The 18,690-nt window shown below is 51.3% G+C and overlaps 1 protein-coding gene across 6 annotated transcripts in view; it reads left to right on the forward strand.

Annotated features, from left to right (window-relative positions):
- The window catches only part of GNG7 (G protein subunit gamma 7), a 79,828-nt gene that overhangs the window by 40,669 nt on the left and 20,469 nt on the right, over nucleotides 1–18,690 (forward strand). Inside the window, exon 4 of one of the 6 annotated variants that reach the window (XR_015707308.1) lies at nucleotides 1,675–2,419. The exons of 4 other annotated variants lie outside the window; for them this stretch is intronic. The gene's annotated coding sequence lies outside the window, so the exon portion shown is untranslated. Of the gene's footprint in view, nucleotides 1–1,674; nucleotides 2,420–17,372; nucleotides 17,396–18,690 lie in introns of those variants that run through there. One more of the 6 variants, XM_009461749.2, reaches the window with a different exon arrangement.

An 18,690-nucleotide genomic window follows, 5' to 3' on the forward strand; every position in this document is an offset into this window, starting at 1 on the left:
GCTAGGGACAGCACGGACCCTGGTCTCGGACGCGGTCCGTGCGGCTGCAGCACCTGGCGTTAGCAGCAGCAGCAGCGCCCGGTGCAGAGCCAGAGGCCGAGGAGACGCTGTGGTGGAGCGGGGGGAGGAAGGCGGTAGGGAGGAGTGCGGGGGGTAAACAAGGATCTGCAATTTGCTGCTTTTCTGGGGTGTTGCCTCTGGAGTCTTTCAGCAGTTTCTCGGTTATCTTGGCCTTTTCGGCACTCTCAGACCTCCGGTACAGGTTGACATTCCGGATGAGCGTTGTCCAGCTGTTGGCGCACAGTGAGTGCTGTACAACTGCTTTCCTGTGTTGCAAGGAACAGATGAGATACAGCGGTGATAAGGGAAGAGCCTCAAATCATTTTAAGTCCTGGAGCTTTAGAAATCATAAAACCAGTAGCTACGGCCCAGCTGGACTGCCCGGTTTCTTGCACATTTTCCTTCCTCTCCTGCTGGCTGCTATCCAGGACGAGCAGCTTTGCACAAGGGATCTTTAGGCTGATGCAGCCTGGCTACTATAGAGGCTAACCCTTTTTGCTGGAAACTCCTCCAGTCCTTCATTTACGTTCGTGGCTTCCAAACGCACTACATAGAAATTAATCTGAATCTGGAAGATTTAAAGAAAACTCTTGTGAGCAGAGGAGCTCTCGATCCTTAATCTGTGGCACTGGTACCCGTGGTGCTGTTCTAATTGCAGGCTTCTGCAGAACCAGTTTGTGAGTGTTAGGAAGAGGAATTTGGCACGAGCAGAGCAGGCTGGTGCAGAAGGAGCAGCTTGTTGCAGAGAGCCCGGCGCCGTGTGCCGACGGAGGAGGACTTCTGTTCTGCCTCTGGTCAGGACAGTCTGCACTGCAGCTGGCTCTGTGCTCTATCGAAAATAGACAAGTTGTACACTTTGAACTGGGTCACGGTGTTTTTTCTGGTTTTGTAGCTAACAGGATAGTTCTCCAGATGTGCCTGAAAGGAGCGTTAAGACCTGCCGAGAGCTGGGGTGAGACGGTGACGGCGCAGTCAGGGCCTGCCGGGGTTTATCAGCACTGAAGCTGACGGCTTTTTAATCATGCGTCGTTTTATTTAGGGGAATTATTAACATGCACTGAAGTGTTGCCTTTTGTCTAGTTTAATTCTGTTATGGTAAACCGCTTCCAAGCCGGTGGTGAGAGCACCTACAGTCGGTGCCGTTTGACTTAAGCTCGTCGGATCCCTTTTCCAAAGCAAAGCTGCTGGTCTGTGGGGCCGAGCTTCAGCTGGGCAGGGCCCGAGCTCTGCCGTGACTGCTCCATGCGAATATTAATTGCTTCGCTTTTGCTGCTCTGGAAAATGATACATAGCAAAAATCCAGCCTATGTAATATTGCTGTGCAAAAATGAGTTGCATATCTCCTTTTTCCTCTTGGGGGTATTTGTTGGGACAGAGCTACAGCGAGCACCCCGGGACGGGCGCCGTTCCCTGCCGAAGGCGCACCTCGGCTGCTGCCCTTTCACGAGGCGCGTGCTCCCCATCTTGCAGGAGTTGAGGAGTTAACCCGGCCCATCCAAAGGCCGGTGTTTATACCCAGTGTAAAGCCAGTGACATTTACCAGGCGCTTACTGGCATAGCTGGTGGGGAGTCAGTGGATGGGGATTTGTTTTTTTAGCTGTCTTTGTTCTGCAGGGTTGCTAATATTCCCAAATGGAGTGTGCTTTTATCGGCAGCATCTGCGGCGCACGGTCTGACTCATGTGCTCTTTGAGCGAGGATGACAAATGGAGAGCGGAGACAAACAACCCCGCAGGAGCAGCGTGCACCGGGAGGGGGAAGGAGAACGGCCATCTCGGAAGGCGTTTCTAATAGCGTCCTGATCACTGCCCTCGTGTGGGGAAGTTTGGCCTTTTGCTTCTGAAGAAATCTAATTTAGACTTCTTTGGAAACAGAGGAGGGAAAGCGAGCGCCTCTGACAAATGGACTGGAAGACTGCAGGTTCTCGGTTCCCCTGAGCTGGAGGAGCGGCGTGCCCCCGATGCACCCCTAATGCCTCGGCTTTGATGCTCAAAACACCTTTACGTGCTTGCAGCGCCCGGGGGCGGTTTGTTGTTGAAGACATCCTGCACATGCTTGTCTGACTCACGGCACTGCATTTGCATTGACTCCGTGACAGCAGCGGCCGGTCGCGCTGCTGCAGCTGCCCAGCAAAGGTACCGCGTGTCCCCTGGCAGCGGGACAGGTGGAAACGGCCAGCGTTGGCTGTTGGAGCTCAGTCACGCTCTTTCCTTTGGCTGCTCATAGTTAGGAAATGTTTACCACGCCATACACCGGGTTTTAGCCTCATTTATTTATCAGGTGAAATTTCAGTGATGCACGTGTCCCGTGTAGGGCTCGCGTAGTTAACGGTGAAATGCAACTTGGCAAATTAGCTCCGATAGCCAGGCCAGGCCTCGAAAGCTGTGTGCCTCCAGCTGTGGCCAGCCAAGGGTGGGAGGGCAGGGGAAACCAAAACAAAGCCCTTTCCCAGGGCCGCCTTCGAGCAAGGGCCCCGCTGTCACGGCCTCCGCTTTCCTTGGGCCACCGAGGGGTGGGAACGCAGGGGGGGGTTTGCTTGTCGCTCTTGAGGTCGTTTGGAAGAGGATCGGGGGCAGGTGGAGGGGTTTCCATGCAAACTCATATTCTGATGCGAAGCTGGGGGTGTCTGTGGGTGGGGAGGGAGATGCGCTGTCCCCCGAAATGCCTTTCCGGGAAAGCGAAACCCTCATTCTGGCATTTGGTGCAAGGGGATTGCCTACGATCATCCTTCGAAGAGATGGTGTGAAATTAAGCTGCCTAGTTTCACTTTGTTTCTTTTAATTTTCACTAGAACATACCCGTTTTCTTTTCATTTCCCCTATGAAAAGTACTTTTTTTTTATTATTCTTTAGAAGAAACCACTAACTGAAATTGAAAACTGTCTTCAAGAAATTGTACAACTTTGATCACTAAACTTAAAAGCTAGGAAGGAGATGGGATTAGTGCTGTGACTTCTGTAGATAAATATTTGTGAGCGCTTGTGACTTGAACAGAAATTAAAGGGGGAACAACTGTCTCTCCTTTGATCAGCTCTCCAGCTCATTAACCTGTTGAATGCAGTGTCTGGCCGAAGGATTCAAGGCCAGAAGGGTTGAGGGCATATGGAACAATCACAGATCTTTCCCCTTTCTGTGGACAGTGTTGTTTTCCTGCGGTATTTTAATTGTAAACACAGCAGGACACTTCTGGAACATGATAAATTACTCCAGATTTCATCTAGTCTTAACCCATCCGTAACTTCAGTCAGCCCAAGCGTCTGCGGTGCCTTGAGCTGTAACTTGTTCTGGGCTCGTGCACGAGGTGCTTGAATTCAGATCGTCGGGTGAACCCGGGGGGTCCGGCGGACGACGGAGCGAGCTGCTGAGCTGCAGCCCAGCTCCCGCGCAGAGGCGATGGGAGCTGAACACGAACCACTGCTCTCTTCCAAAATCCGAGGAGTTCGCTGGACAGACGGCTTCTCTGCAAAAGATGAGTCACTCTCCCAGCAGCCTGGGTGCCACATACAAATTAATACAGCATGTAGTTGCCTTTTCCCATGCGAAGCGACATCAGAGGTTTAATTAAAGTTCTGTTTTCACGGTAGCCCTTCCCTTACTGCTGCTCCCAAGCTTTTAGAGCCGACCCTCGCTGGAGAGGGCCACCAGCAATGTGTCCACGGGCTTACCCCAGCGCGCCAGGCTGTCGCGGGATGGACAGATGGAGAGCGACCGCTTCTCTGCGGCTGTCCCTGCTTGCGCTGGAGGGCTGCGTCCCCAGTTCCTAGGAGCCCCCCGACCCCGTCTGCTGACGGCTGGCCGCGCGTGCGGAGGCGAAGGCCGTCGCGCCGGCGTGCTGCAGCATCGCAGCGTGCTCGCTTCTCTGCCCGTGCCACGGGCTGCTCTTCCAGGGGTTTGGGATAGTTCTGCAGAACTGCAGCGGAGAATTGGTTTATGTACACATAAACCAATGTTTTGGCACAGAAGTTGTAGCTTAATTGCCACGCCGTTTATCTCGCTTGAAGCAGAGGCCTGAGAAGTAGGACTTGTTTACAATAAACCTGCAAATAGCTTTGGACAGCTACCGTATCTCAGATTTAAACCCTTAGAAAGTAGTATCTGCTACAAAGATATTGCAGCAGTGGGTTAAAGCAATTAAAGCAGCCTCTCTGCACTCCTCCAGCACTTCCCAGATATCTTAAGGACCTGTAAGTTTTGCATTCTGCACATGCAGAACTGGCTCTGCCGCAATCTGATGATGCTTCTTTCCTGGCACTAAAAGACGTTTGTTAATTCGGAGGGGAACCTGTTAGAAGGCGAGTGCATTGCGTGGCCTTTTATTGCCTCAGTGCTGCAAACGTACGGCCGCGGCGACTGCAAGAGGCAGCTGTATTTTCGCGGGCCTTCCCCGGGTGGTGGGATGGCTCAGCAGATGCTCCGCTGGCTTTTATGGACCGTAGGCATCAGCGGCGAGCCAAAGCCCCAGCGGGAAGCCGCGCGGCACGCTGAGCTCTGCCTTGCTTCTGCGGCTCCGGCGGCAAAGCGGAGCTTTTTGTAATTATCTCAGACGCTCTATCTGGAGCTCCAGGCTACGTAGGAGCCAAGAGGCTCACACAGAGCTTTAGCTGTTTATTGCTTTTAACTTTGGGGTGATCTTGCCTTCAAATACTTCCCCCCCCAGTTTCTCTAAGTCTATTGACTTGCATTTATTTACTCCAGGAGAATATTAGCCAAAAGCTGGCTGGCTTTGCCATGTAACGTATCGCAGTTTTTGTGCTTGTAATTCTGAGCCAAATGTCGCTGGACTCATCCGTTGCTCGTGGATTTGAGCAGGCGTTTTGTCTTCTCATTGCTGCCATAAAATTGCCAACAATTTTAGGTTGGCAGCCAGATCTTAACGTGATACTGGGGGGAGTGAGGTGGTGGTATGCTCTTCTTCAGTGGTGGTCTTTGAGGACCACAGTATGTGACAGTCGAAGCGTGCAACCTCGGGTCAAAGTGGCTTTTAAGACGTTGTTTCCCTTGATGCGCTGACTTTGAGGAGAAGTTAGGGCTGGTGTTGATGAAGTGGGCGACTGGGAGGCAATAGGAGACTTCCAGGATTCCTGCAAAGCCGGGAACCTGCTGTCCCGTCCTAAGCGTCAGCGACTGGTTGGCGAGTTATCTAATATTAACAACGATAATTCAAAAAATCTGTAGGACTTGTAGTGGATTTCTTGTTCTGGTGTGCCTGTTCTCAGTGCTGTCAGCTCCTTTAAAACGTTAGTTCGTGGAATGCTGCTCTTCAATTTCTCTTGCCTCAAACAACCCCTGGAAAACTTATTAAAGAAAGTCATTTAAAGAGGCTCCTAACACGCAGCAATGCTGCAAAGGGAAGGCTCTGTCTTACTCTTACCATCTGTCTCGCCGCACACTCCAGATCATGGAGCGTGCCGTATGCCATATCAAAATAAACCCTTTATTTTTAACAAACTGCATTTAAGACACAGTAGCAGAATATTCAGCCAATCCCTAAATTTGGGACTGACCTTACTTAATTCCTCAAGGCACGCTACCACGCTGCATCCCTCAGCGCTGGAGCTGGCACTAACGAGCTGCAGACTCCTACTCTGACATTTCAGAAAGTGAGACTTTGTTCCGCCGTAGTGCTCAGAGCCGGGCTGACTTACGCTGATTCACTGGGTAGAAGCAGTGTTTATCTTCAAAGGACGTGCGCGCGTGTGCTCGCAAGGCTCGGCTGTGGAGTAATCCGTAGGACAAATTGAGTTGAGCTGAGTCTGCCAGGTCTAGGCGCGAGAGAGCAAAGCTTTGGAGATTGAACTGGTGCTGGTGGAGGAGCCGGAGGTGCTGTGGCCAGCAGCTGGCCCCTCGAACGCAGCTCAGCATCTCCGTCCCCTCCAAGCTGCGGTCAGGTCGCTTTAGTATCAGCTGCTCTTTTTCATTAATAGTTTGTTTTCTTTCGTTTGCCTGCCGTATGGGTGGCAGCGTGAGCTGCGTCATGATTCTCCGGGCAGTGTCATGAGCATCCCCTCTGCTTTCTTCCCCTGCTGCCAGCGCTCCCTGGTGTCCCGCAGCATTGCCTTTGCTCTCCAGGCTGGTCGTACCGCAGCTGGGCTCCTCCATACCTACCTCTGGCTGCAGAGGCAGGCTTAATTAGTCCCTTTTTTAAAATCCGTCAATCGGTGCAGAGCGATCTGAGCGCAAGCTGCGGGCGGTTTGCAGGCAGGTCTGCTGCTGTCGGACACGTGAAGTTGTCGGGTCTAAGCCGTGGCTGGTAAACACGCCGACTTTGGGCACGCGAGCTAGCAATACTTGTGGATTTTACTGCTAGACCATTTCGTGTTATTTTAAAGTCTTGCTGAATAGAGAGTGCTTGAGCCACGGATGTGCTGCCTTTAGCCCCGGTGATCTTCAGGACAAGTAACTCCTCCTGCCTCCAGCCCGCTCCAACTCTTTATTTTCTTTTTTTTTTCCTGTTTTGGCTCACTCAGAACAAGGCAGGAGTTAGTGTGCGGGATACTATAGCGAAAAACTCGCTTGCTGAAGAGTAGGAGAAAGTCAGCGACAGGCTGCTCTGGCCTGTGGTCCTTGACCTGCTGCCCTGCAGTAAAGTCAGCTCCCGTATCGGGGGCCCCGGGGGCATTTGGGAGGCGAATGGGCGATGGGAAAGCAGGCTGGGCTCAAACCGGTGGTTAAAAAGAGTCTTTTCTAGGTGAACGTTCATTTTTTTCAGGAATTTGGTCACTTTTCCTCTTTCTATTCTGGTTACAAAAAGACCAAACAGCCACCACTTTCCTTCCCCTGCAAGCCAGAGGGATTCTCCGGGCTTGTTTTGTCCATCAGGCAGGAGTGAAATGCGGTGTTTGCAGCTCCTGAGGATGAACGAGGTCAGAGCCAATGTCATCAGTACTGATTGCTGTAGTTCCTATTTATGGAAGCATTTCCTGCCACTTTAATAAGTAAAACCAGCCCGGTCTTCCCTTTGCATGAGTCTAACCATTGCCCCAGATCCACAGCCTGGTAAGGAGCTCGTCGGAAGTCCGTCGCCATCTTCTGCAGTGGCGTTTCCAGTCGTTTCCCCTGCCGTTTCCAGCTCCGGTCCACGGGATTTACGTGCTGTCAGAGCGATTGCGTTCTCCCTGTGAGAGCTGGATTTACCTCATTTCACACTTAACGTCGAGCCTCTCTGCGTGTAACGTCTGCAGCGTCCCGAAGCCCTCGGCGGAGGGGATGAATGAATGCCCGCGCTGGATTCATTTGTGCTATTAGGCTTCGGTGACTAATCCACCTGGTTTCTCAGTGTCATATTCTGCAGTTGCTGTTACCTTTTCCTCTCCAAGCATTTCCTACTCGGTAGGAAATCCCGGTGCTCTGGAGCAGGCGCGTTGCCTTTCCTCCATCGCTTACCCCCCGTCGACTTGCAGGTCGTAGTTCAGTTACTAAATCGGGTGGTAGCTCCTCCTGTTTCCCCACACCCTTGCGAAAACATCCTCCCGCCTTTGCTGGCGCTAGGAGCTTATACAGTCAACTCCAGCTCTGTCAAGACGATGTGTAAGACGCTTTTCTGAGTAATACTGAAATGTCACCAAAAAGTTGCGCCCTTGCGAACAGTTCTGCTCTTGCCTGGTAAAAGCTCTGTCTGTGTAAGCACAGTTCTTACAAAATGAACTGCAGGGTAAAGGGAACTTTCTCCTCCTGTTTGTCACTTTATTCGGAACTGTTTGCAAACCACTGGAGGAACACGAGGGTTTTGAGCGGCAAAGTGGGTTCTGTCGTTCCGCGGCGACTGCGGTGGGGACTGAGGGTGCTCCGAGCATCGCACTCGTCCCTGCCGCAGCGCGTCCCCAGCAGTCTCTGCTGTACCTGTGGCCATTTCCAGAATACTAAATTCCCAGGAAGGACTGAAGGAATATCTTACAGCAGCTAAACAATCCTGTTTAAAACTGTTTCATCACTTAAGGGTCTTTTAAAGTACGTTGTGGATTCAGAAGGAAAAGTCCCATGAACCGTACTTGCCGGTCAACTCGTTTGATGCTGCGCTCAGATGGGGGAGAGATTTTCTGGCCCCTTTCACGCCAAAACCTTACACCGACCCTGCGTGTGGCAGGGAGGAGAGCTTGCCCGCGCGGTCCGGGTGCCTCGGGGCTCGGGGAGGTGGCAGCGCGACTCGCTCGCTTCGGAGGCCGAGCGGGCAAGCGCGGCACCGCTCGCCGGGAAGGGCTGTGGGGCGGCTGCGTGCCGGGGCTGGATCCTGGCCACCCGCGGGAGGAGGAGGAGGAGGAGACGCACGATGCCAAGGACTTCACTGGTTCTGCCTAGCGGGCTTTTTTTAGCAATAGTAGCAACTGATATCAAAGCAGCTTTTGGCCACCCTGGCAAACCCAAGTAGGCATTTTTCACAGGATGCTAAGTCCTGCCTTTCTTCCCTTTCTTTTTAGCGTAGGAGACTCCAGGTAGGTGCAGCGCTGTCTAATTAATCTTAGTGTGAATGAGAAACTTTAGGCAAATAGCAGCAGTCATTTGAGGTTCTGGTATAGCACGAGGACTTTCCCTTTTTTAAATAAACCCTATTACTTCAGCTAGCTGCTAGGAATAACCTCTGCCTGCCACCGACGAGGCAGCGTGGGCCTGCGCCTGGTGTTTCTTAATTCCTGCTTTTTGCTGTACGTCCTTCGGGAACGTCGTGTGCGGCGCTGTCTGCGGTGGAACAAGAACCGAGAAATCTGCAGGGCTTTCTCTTGGCTTTTCTGAGATGAGCCTGGTATAAATCAAACCTCTCGGCGATAACATCAGGCTTTTAGTAGTATCTGCAGGCGGGTCGAGTTGGGTGCCCGTTGCGCAAGGTGCTGATGGAGGCAGTGGATGGTTTCTGCTTTGGGAAGCTTGCTGTCCCGCTCTGCCCCGTGGAAACCTGCTCAGAAAAGAGCAGAAATCGGGTTGAAGAGCCCTAGTGCAATAAGCTTTAGGTCTGGGTCCTTTGGGATATAGCTAGGTTAGTGCCAGACCTGAACAGGTTAAACAGTGGGAAGTGAGACTGAAGTCCGGTTTTTAACTGCTTGGAATTTGAGGAATTGACAATTAGCTTTCATAGCAAAACAGGGCTGCTAGAAATTGCGCTTCTTGCTTAGTTAAGACCTGTCTTTTTCATGTGTCTAAATTAAGTTGTGCAGACAGTCAGGAGCCAGTTGCAAAACAAGCCCGTAACATGTAGTTAATGGTCCTGTATTAAAATGGAATTGCATGAAAGTCCTGTGTGTTGCAGCACAAACACGACTGCCATAAACGTGCTTTGCCTGGCTTATTCTGAATTTTATTTTTATGGTGCCTGAGTAAGAGCAGGGGAATTGCTGCATCAGGACCACCTCTTCCTAAGGATCTTTGAGGGGGATGAAAGGAGATTGTTTGCATCCCCGTTTCAAGCTCTTGCAGGGACGCCCTTCGTCCCTCTGGCCGGGAGCAGCCCGGCGGCGCGTGCCTCCTCCTGACCCCGCCGTGGGACGGCTCCGGCCTTTGCAGCGGTACCTCCACACCTTACAAGAAGCCGCCTGTGAGTTAGCGTCTGACTCAGCTTTGTCCTTTTGCTGGAACGAAAAGCAATGTCTTGGGTTTTTTCATCTCCCTCCCCCTGCTCTCGCCGAGCCCGGCGCTGCGGAGGGGAGCGGTACACGGCGCTCGCTGCGTGGGCAAGGAGATGCTGTAGGAGGGTTCCCTGACCCCGGAGCCGCTGCAGTGATGCGGCCGATTGACGTACTTTCTCCTGCATCAAAGTGACGGTTGCCTGGCTGCCTCACTGAGCCCGGCTTTTTTTTGTGTTTAATATTAAAGTACAAAGCTGTGCAAAAACCACATGCTTTTTTACTCTTTGAAGTGGTGCTGGCTGACTGCCTGAAAAACATTTTACACTGGTGGTGGAAAAAATCCCATTACGTTTTACAAATATTTTTGTTTTATTTCAGCCCTTTCTTTCAGAAGCTCGACAATAGTTCTCTGGAGACTTGATCTCGTGCTGCTGGCAGAGGCTGACCTGTCCCCATAGCTGCCCGCCGTCAGTGCTGCAAACAGGACTTGCAATTAGATTTTGAAGAAGTAAAACTTGCATTTAGGTGGCTGGTTTTGTGCTTTTCTTTCTACGTTGTGCAATACATTCTCCTCATCTTGTGCGGTGTCTAGCTCTCGACAAGCCAAGAGCTGAAACGGGTAGCCTGGAGTTTTAAGTTCGGGACTTAAGTCCAGAGGTTTTTAAGCAGCCTGAGTGTATTGGTGCTAACCTTAACGTGGTGGGGTTTAAGATGAAAAATATAACGTGAGTCAGGTTGTATTTTCAAAATTAACATATAGCTCCTGAGCAAGGAATACGGGATTACACATTATTGAAATGGGCAAGAAGGAGGGGGAATAGGGTCAGCTGTAGAAGCTGGCAGTGCGTGGCTCTGATGGCGTGCGTATGTGGTCTGCAACTTTTAAATGCACGGGTAATGCGTTCCTCGTAACTCCAGCTGCGGAATGACGATGTGAATTAGCAGGGATTCGCAACTGTGCTTTGGGCGTTACGATGCCGGGCGTGCACACCTCGGGTGAACCCCTTCTGGGATCTTTATCCGGGCTTGGTCACTAAAAGGCAGCGTCTCGGTGACCGAAGCGGCTTTCTGTAGTTCGGCAGCAGTAGCGCAGCTCGGCAGGTGGCACATCTTTTTCTAGCAGAAGAGAAATACTGTTTGTCTGTTTTCTATCAGATGCAATTAGCATTAAATTGCAGGGATGCAAACTGGGATTTAAGGGCACACAGCTATGCTGGACTTGGCTTCTGAGTCATTTTAAATGTAAAAGGGGTTTTGCAAACGTGAAGGTCAATAGAAATCTTTCCGGGAGACTTTTAATATCAGTGGTCATTCAGCTTTCTTAACGACATCAAAATTCATCGCCTCTTCCAGTGAGGGATGCCAGCCATGCGCACAAGGGTGTGCTCTGCTTGGCTTATTGCAAGTTAGGTCTTAGCACGAACTCTTAGTTTTCTCGTGCAGAGGTACAGCAGTGTGCTGAAAAGGTTTCCGCAGCTGCGAGTTAAAAGCCAAGCCGTATAAAACATCTGCGGTTAAGGCCCGGAGCTTTCGGCTGCCTCGTGCTGTTGCTGTGCCGTCGCCGACAAGCGGCGCAGCGTCTGACGAGCAGTGCCAGCGCGGTGGTCCGTGTGTTTGTGTAAATGACTGTGAAAACTGGTAAAATTCCACTAATCCCGCTGTAAGTGAGCTTATCACGGGATCCGAATTTCCTGTTGCCTGTCCCCTACTGCTGAAGGCAATAAAATGGGCAGCCAGAAAATCACATTCGTTCCTGTATGGGTGCCTGTCATTTGTTCCAGTTTGGGATAACTTGCCTCCACAAAGGTTACGGTTTTCCAGTTTTCCTCTAGCTTTCAGCTCTGTTTTGGGTATTTAGAGACGAAGCTTATAAACAGGTCCTTTTAAAATACACGAGCATGATATAAACTATGTGGACATGAGCGAATGTGTTGAGGCGTGGGGAGGGCAGGGTGCTGATGAGCAGACGTTTGTGTAATACCTTTTTTACCTTAAAAACCGCAGTCCGGTCCCATCCAGAGCCTCTGAGCAGCACACGAGGCTTCGGCGTGAGTTAAGTATTGTATTTGCTGTTGTGGCTAAATAAGCTTGATTCATTCTTCCTCCCTTTTATGTGTTTTTATTAACCAAGACAAGGGATTTCTGCAGTGACGGCCTCCCCTAGGAATGTTGGCTATGTGAAAAATGCCCCGTCCCGCAGCGCCGCTGCTCTCCCTTATCTGCCCGTCCCTCGCTGCCCGCGCCGTGGGCACGGGCTCTGCTCGCCGCACAAATACCTTCCTGTCCTGGGCAGCGTCACCGCTGCCGTTGGCGTTCATCATCGCGCCTGTCGTCTCCAGTCTGGGCCGGGGCCGCCCTGTCAGCGCCACCATGACCGGGTTTGGATGAACCTGGTGCTCACAGGAGGTCCCCGGTTTCCCCAGCCAGACCCAGTGCCACCAGGTGCCGGCCGGCGTGCCGAGTGTGCAAGGCGGCCGCCAGCACGGCACGGTGGTGATCACTGGGTGTTGTAAGCCTCGCCCGTGTCCAATATCACAGGCTATGAGATTTCTTGGCTTCATTGTTGTGAAGAGGCTGCACGTGCTAAGTAGGACTTTTTTGATCACTTAGTGTTGAATATTTACGTTTATTCTTTCTTCTGGTTTTGCAGGAATGTTTCAGGAGTAGTGGAGAACAGTCTATACCTGTTGTGGCCATCTGAGGCCGTTTTTTCTCGGAAAAGTCATTAAGTAATACTGGATTAAGTTTTTATTTCTTGACACAGCTGTCCACAAAGAGCAGCTTTGGCCACTTGCACTCCTCCAGCCTGAGGCTGTCTCTGCTCTCTGGAGCTGGACTGAACTGGGGGTTCACCGTGTACCGGTTTGAATCAATCTGCGTTGAAACTAGGGGAGCCGGTCCTGATGCGAAGCCTCAGCGCTGCCAGCCGGACGGAGGCGGTGATGCTGTAAGCCGGGGCCAGGCCGCCGCATTGGGTTTTATTTCAACTTGGAAGGATCGCACCAAAAGTAAAGGCAGCTAATTTTTTCTCTTTTACTGGGATAATTACGTTTGTTCAAGCTCTTCGCTTGCTAGGCAAAGCAGGATCTAAATTTGGTGTCTCTTTTAATATCTTTTCAGCATACGTGTTTTTTTTGGACCACGTTTAAAAGCTCTTCTGTCCCTGTTGTGTAAGCTTTCTTTAAAGGCAGTGAGATGTAATTGTCTGGCACATCTCGGGGTGGGCAGGCAAAGCCCGAGGTCTCGTCTGCTCGGGAAGCTGCTGCTGCTGCGGAGCGTGCGGACTCGCAGGCCAGTGCCCGTCCCGGTACGTCTCCCCGTCTGGAGGTAGTCCTGCTCTGAAACAGAAGTGCCTTATTCTAGTTTTAACTAAACCTAGTTGCAGTCGGGCATTTTGTTCCAGATTTGAATGGGAAGACTGGGCTGATTGCTCCTTTTTCTTAATTGCCATCACTGTCAGTCATCACTCCCACAAACGAAAGGTCCTGATGGATGGCGCAAGATCTGCTAGTTGCTTTTCGCATACGGGTACTGTAAATCTCTCGCCGATTATTTAGGCTCACCTGGTCTAACTTTACATGGAAATGTTTTAGGAGCCCTTACTGTCTAAACTGCCTAACAGTTTAAAAAGAAATAAAAGCAAGAAGCCCCAAACAGCTAGAGAAGGTAATTTTTAACCAGTTTTTGCTCTGTCTCCAAGGTGTTTTGACCATCTCTTTCCCCCACAAACATGCTTTTTGAACACATGAACGCAGACTAAAGCAAACAGGAACAAAGTGTTCTTGCTCAGGATTAAAAGTGGATGCACGTGAGGGCTGTTAGCAGTAAGCCCATAGATGAGAGCCAGCGCTTTTGGAGCAGGCGAGCGCTGTCTGTGCGGAGGGTCGGACCCCAGAAGCAGGCTCTTCCCTCCCCAGGAGCCCCGGGGCTGATGCTCGCTGCCGACCGGCTCGCTGGCCTGGGACCCGCTCTGGCCGGTGGCTCGTCACTGAGACACCGCTGGGTCCCTGCTCCGGCATCCCCCGGGGCCGGCGCGCTCGGCTGGAGGGGTTCCTGCTTCCCGGGGGAGGCAGGAGGCTTGCTGTGCTTTGGCCAAGCGTACGTGGGAATCTGTTTCTTGAATCAGATTTTTATCGGACCAGAGATTTTTTTTACTCAATGGTATATTTTGCCTCAAAATCCATTTACAGTTGAAGTAGACCACCTGGCTTAGAGACTAATTTTGACAAGTTATTCAAAATATTCTTAGTGTCCTGCGTTTTCCCGTTTAGATGCACAGCTGGAAGGCAATACCTGTATTTCTGTGATAAGGTGCGGTTTCAGGCCCCGCGGTCCGTCCCCCTGTATTTTCTCTCCCAGCTCTGTGACTGAGCGGACGCTGCCGGTGCCGACCCTTCTCCAGATGTCGGTATTTGCATTGCCGTTGTGCAGAAGGAAAGCTTTCGCCCTTCTCTCTCTTCTGGTTTCAAGTTAGCAGCCAGGCACACAAGTCATTTTTCTTTTCATTTGGCAGGTGAGTTCATACAGAAATGGGAGGCTAAAGCAACTGCAGACCCGTGTTCCTTGTCCAGTGTGTGAATAAAAACTGGGGGCGAAAAGTGCCCTTGGGTAATGCTCAGGATTTCGGTAGAGGGTTGACTTTGCCGTCCCCTGGGACGCGGAGGCGCAGGCGAGCGGGCGCCAGCGATGCTCAGGTGTGCACGGCGTAAGCGGGGAGGGATGGCACCTGCACGCCAGCAATTGCTTAATGCCGTGGATTCAGGGAAGCTTGGGTGTTTTGCATATCTCTCTTTTTTCTAATCTGTAGTAGGTGATTTTCTAAATATAAGCACCAGCCCTATGAAAACTGTCAGCGAGCCAAAGGTTGCCCATTACCTGAAGGCAGATCCCTCACGTGCTTTCTGGTACAACCCTTTCACACAATGTGTAAGTTCCTTTTTTAGCCTCTCTGCCTTCTTTCCAGTCCCAGCCCTGAGCTCAGAGCTGAACCACTGCCAGCCCAACGTGACTTCTCTTCCTGTAAGAGAGACAAAAGAAAACGACCTTCTGCTTCCTCTCCCCGTCTGCCCAGCGGATTCCAGCGCCAATGTAGGAGTTGCTCCTTGTTGCAAACCCTCACATGATGTTGCAGTCATCGCTCATTACCAAAAGACCCGGGTTTGCATGAAAACAGCCGCACAGACGCTGCAGTCACATGGAGATACTGGCCTTTTCTTTTAGGGTAATTATTTTGGTGGTTGAAACAAGTGCAAAAGTAGTCATCGGGCTGATCAAACTCTGTCCTCATCCGCATTTGGAAGCAAGCCTCGTGGGTTTTGCTTGCCTGCAGCTGAGTTAGGGAGGGAGGGGGAGCCCCCAGCTCTGCTGACCCACTGGGAGTTTCTCCTCAGCATCATTTTTGCCCTCTGTAGCTACATCAGCAATGAAAACAAGATGACTAGAGATCACAGGACTGCTGCTGTATCAGTGTGTTTTATGGGTACGTGAAGAAAGCAGCAGTATTTACGCTCACGTGATGTCTCTGCTGCAAAAGGTCTCTCACGTTTGCAGAAGGAGCTGGCCCCCGGTGCCAACGAGCCCCTGCTGCCGTCAGGAGCTGGCACTGAGTACGCGTCCCCGAGCGGTTCAGCTCACGAGCCGGTGTCGCACCAGCCCCGCTTCAGGGTACCTCGAGCTGTTGATTTTTATTGCATGTAGTTAAGATTTTGAGCTTTTGCTTAACACCGAGCTATAGGGTGTGGTTTTTCAGAAGTATCGGTGTGGAATTATGGGTCTGAATTTTCCGAGTGTAGATGAGGTTCCTGCCTTACGGAAAAGATTCTCACTTTGGGTTTCTGAGACTTAGCTAGCACTAGGGTGCTAATCACTGGGTGGGGTCAGAGGATTTGGGGTTTGTATTGGCAAAAAAAGATCCGGGTTTAGTGCAGCGCATGCCCAGACATGACCAGCTCACACCTCGGAGCCTGGCAGCTGTGGCGCGGCGCTGGACAGGCGTGGCGATGTTCTGCTTTGCTCTTCAGTACTGGGCTGATGCAGCGATGCAGTACTGGGGATGCGTCCTGCACCCATGCTACGAGGATGCGCCTCTTCGCTGCAGCTCAGCCTCGCAGCGTGCTCAGAGTCCCAGCGATTACACGGTCGTAGATGTTGCTTAATCCCGTCCTGAATCGCTTTCCTTCTTGCTCAGCTCCCTGTCAGCGTGCGAGATATTAACACAAACAGGGATCATGTTTGTTTTGATTCAAGGGCGCTGAAGGACTCTCAAGGGTTAGGTTAGTGGAAACTGCTCTTTTCTCACTGCTCGAGGTCTGCAGTCGGTGTCTGGACACATTGCCCATGGCTGTAGAGTCAATGCGTTACTTAATCTGTGTTGCAATATTGAACTTTCTTTAGCAAGAGTCTGTCTAGGCGCTGTGTTTTTCAGGGCACGGTTGCCTTGATTCATTGATGGCACCATTATGTCTAGAGAGATTTTTGCTTTCAGTCTCTTTCCCTTGAAACCCCTGTTGCTCCGCTCCAGCCCTGTTTGCAAGCGCGTTTGCATCTTTCAGCTGACTCCGTAGGACGAGCAGCCAGCGAGCCTCTCGTACTTGAGTTTCATGTAGATTGGAAAGGCGTTGCGAGCTCTCGCTGCAGATGGGGGTGCGTCCCATTTCTTCACTGACTCAAGATGCAACTGCTATAAACTGAATTCAGGATTTTAAAGCTACACTGTGCTTATTTTGCTGCTCACATCCTCAACCCTAAGAGTATTTGCGATGAGTAACCTCACCCACAGCTTTGGAGACTCTTCGCTACAGAAGTAGAAAGCATTTGCAAAACCAACAGCAGAAAAACTGTGGTGGTAAAGCAAGCAGGTGTGACCCAGATGCGTCCAGAGCAGATGCACCGAGTAAAGAGGTTTCCATCTGGCTATTCCCTGGCAATAATTGCGGTTTAAAGCAAAGGAAAAAATTCTCATGAGCAGCTCACGCTAAAGATCTCATCTACGAACCTGGAAAACCAGCTCTCTGTGTTTTTGAGGGAGTAAAGCAAATGCCAGGCAACGTTTCAGGCTCTGCTAGCTGAAATGCGCTAAAAGGTCTGCTCGGAAATGTCCTTCAGAGGCCTCTAGGGGATTGTTGTCTGGGTGCTGCGAGATACCGAGCTGATAGAGCGACTAGGAATTGAGCACAGAAGTATGCAATTCTGGTTTAATCGGCTGGGTGGTTGACTCTTCCCCTTGCTTTGCAGAAGAGTTAGCGGTTCCTAGTATTATCATTTAGCCCATTCTTATTTTCACTTAAGGCGAAGATATCACGGTGTTTTGAAATGGGGCAGACTGAAAACAAAAAAGCAGAATTTCCTACATGCAGCGCTTATGCAAACGGCGGCCGGCCTTCGGGCCGACCTTTTGGTCACCGTGGATCACGGCAAACACCATCAGCAGGAGCCAAGTATCGCGAATGCTCTGCTTTCGATAACGTGGCCTCAGAAAGGCTTTCGGAATATACAAAGGGCAGAGCAATGCTCTGACAGCCGAAAATACACTGTGATTTATCTGCTTTCTCTGGACGCTGGTCTAGGTGTGCTGTAGCCAGCCCTGCATCAGCCTCTTAAGTCGCACAGGAGAGGCCGAGGCGCTCCCGTTGCTGAAGGGGTTTCTTCGTGGCTGCGTTACACCAGGGCTCACCGAGGAGGGAGTCAGCGTTTTTCTTGTTTGCTCAGCATCAGCTGAATGCCGCTTCCCAACACTGCGAGGCTTCTCTGGAGGCTCGCTTATCGTCCTGCACTCAAACAGAAGGTATTTAATTTTTAAGTAAATATTTTTGCCATAACCTCAGGCTTTTTTTTTTTTTTTTTCTCTCTCCCCCCCAAGCTTGATGGTTGCAAATACTCCCCTTGTGTAGACACTGGCATAAAACCGAATCCAATACAGGAAAATCTGAGGGGTGGTTGGCACATCTCCCACCGTAGGCTGGGGGGCATTAATTCCCGTAGCTGTACGGGGCACCCGTGCTGCTTATCGCTTTGAGTTTTGACGTTGCAGAAAGTGGGCTGAAGGGGGAGACTTCACCCTGAACTCCCCGGTTTCCGTGCGGGCAAAAGCCTAGAAGGCAATCAGTCAGCCTTGAATTCTGGTCCGAAGGTCAACAAGCAAGCGTGACGCTGGAGCAGATGGCCCCAGTCCCTCGGGGTGGGATATCTTGTCCTCAAGCATCGGGTGACCTCATCGAAGCCTCCCAGATTGCCATCTCTGCAGTCACACCGGGGGTAACCCGAACGGCTTCAGACCACGCTGCCTTCAGTTTGGCCCACAGAGTAGGAGCGAAAGGTCTCTCTGTGTGTGTATAAAAGTCAGAAAAGGTTAAATTACAGTGAATTCTGCTCCCTGGCTTATTCAGACATGTGTGGGATCAGATGTCTGGTCTTTACGTGCCGCCTCCCCGCTGACTGTAACTGCGGCGTTGGGTCAGCGCCGGTTCCGGGGGGAAAACACCCTCCGCGGGTTGCTCATCGGGTGATGGGAGTTGGTCCTGCCGGGGCGGGATACCCGGCTGAAAGTGTCGCTGCAGCCCGGCCGAGAGCAACGAATCAAGGGTAAACTGCTGTTTGCTTTAAGAGTGGCTGGAAGTTTATTTTTAGCCGCTTTGAAATGCGATTTGAATGCACGTAGGTATAGTAGGTACAGGCAATGTAATGAACAAACCCCGTTTCTTTTTCCAGAACACAAGAAAAGGTGGCCGAGGGGCGTATTGTGCTGGGAAGGTTGGTAACGGCTACGTTACCCCCATTATTTACCAGTTCCCTATCTTCTCAAGAAGCGTTGAGCAAGCGATGCCGAGCCGTACAATGAGTATATTGTAGCTTGTGGTTCTGATGTAATTCCCACCAAACGCTCTTTCCACAATGAAAACTTGAAGTTACTTGAAACCAAACTCCTTGCCCTTTCCATCCCCTGCACGCAGAGCCGCGTGAAGTTCAATAAACGTGCTCTGCCGGCCTCGCTCGGCACAGCCGCGCTCTGAAGCCCTGCAAAGTCCCGCTATCTGCTAGTGAATAGAGGCTATAATCGGCACAATGCTCCTAATAAAGGCT

Source organism: Nipponia nippon, unplaced genomic scaffold (assembly GCF_047370975.1).
Source record: "Nipponia nippon isolate SJK-2023a ecotype South Korea unplaced genomic scaffold, ASM4737097v1 scaffold_31, whole genome shotgun sequence".
Taxonomy (NCBI): domain Eukaryota; kingdom Metazoa; phylum Chordata; class Aves; order Pelecaniformes; family Threskiornithidae; genus Nipponia; species Nipponia nippon.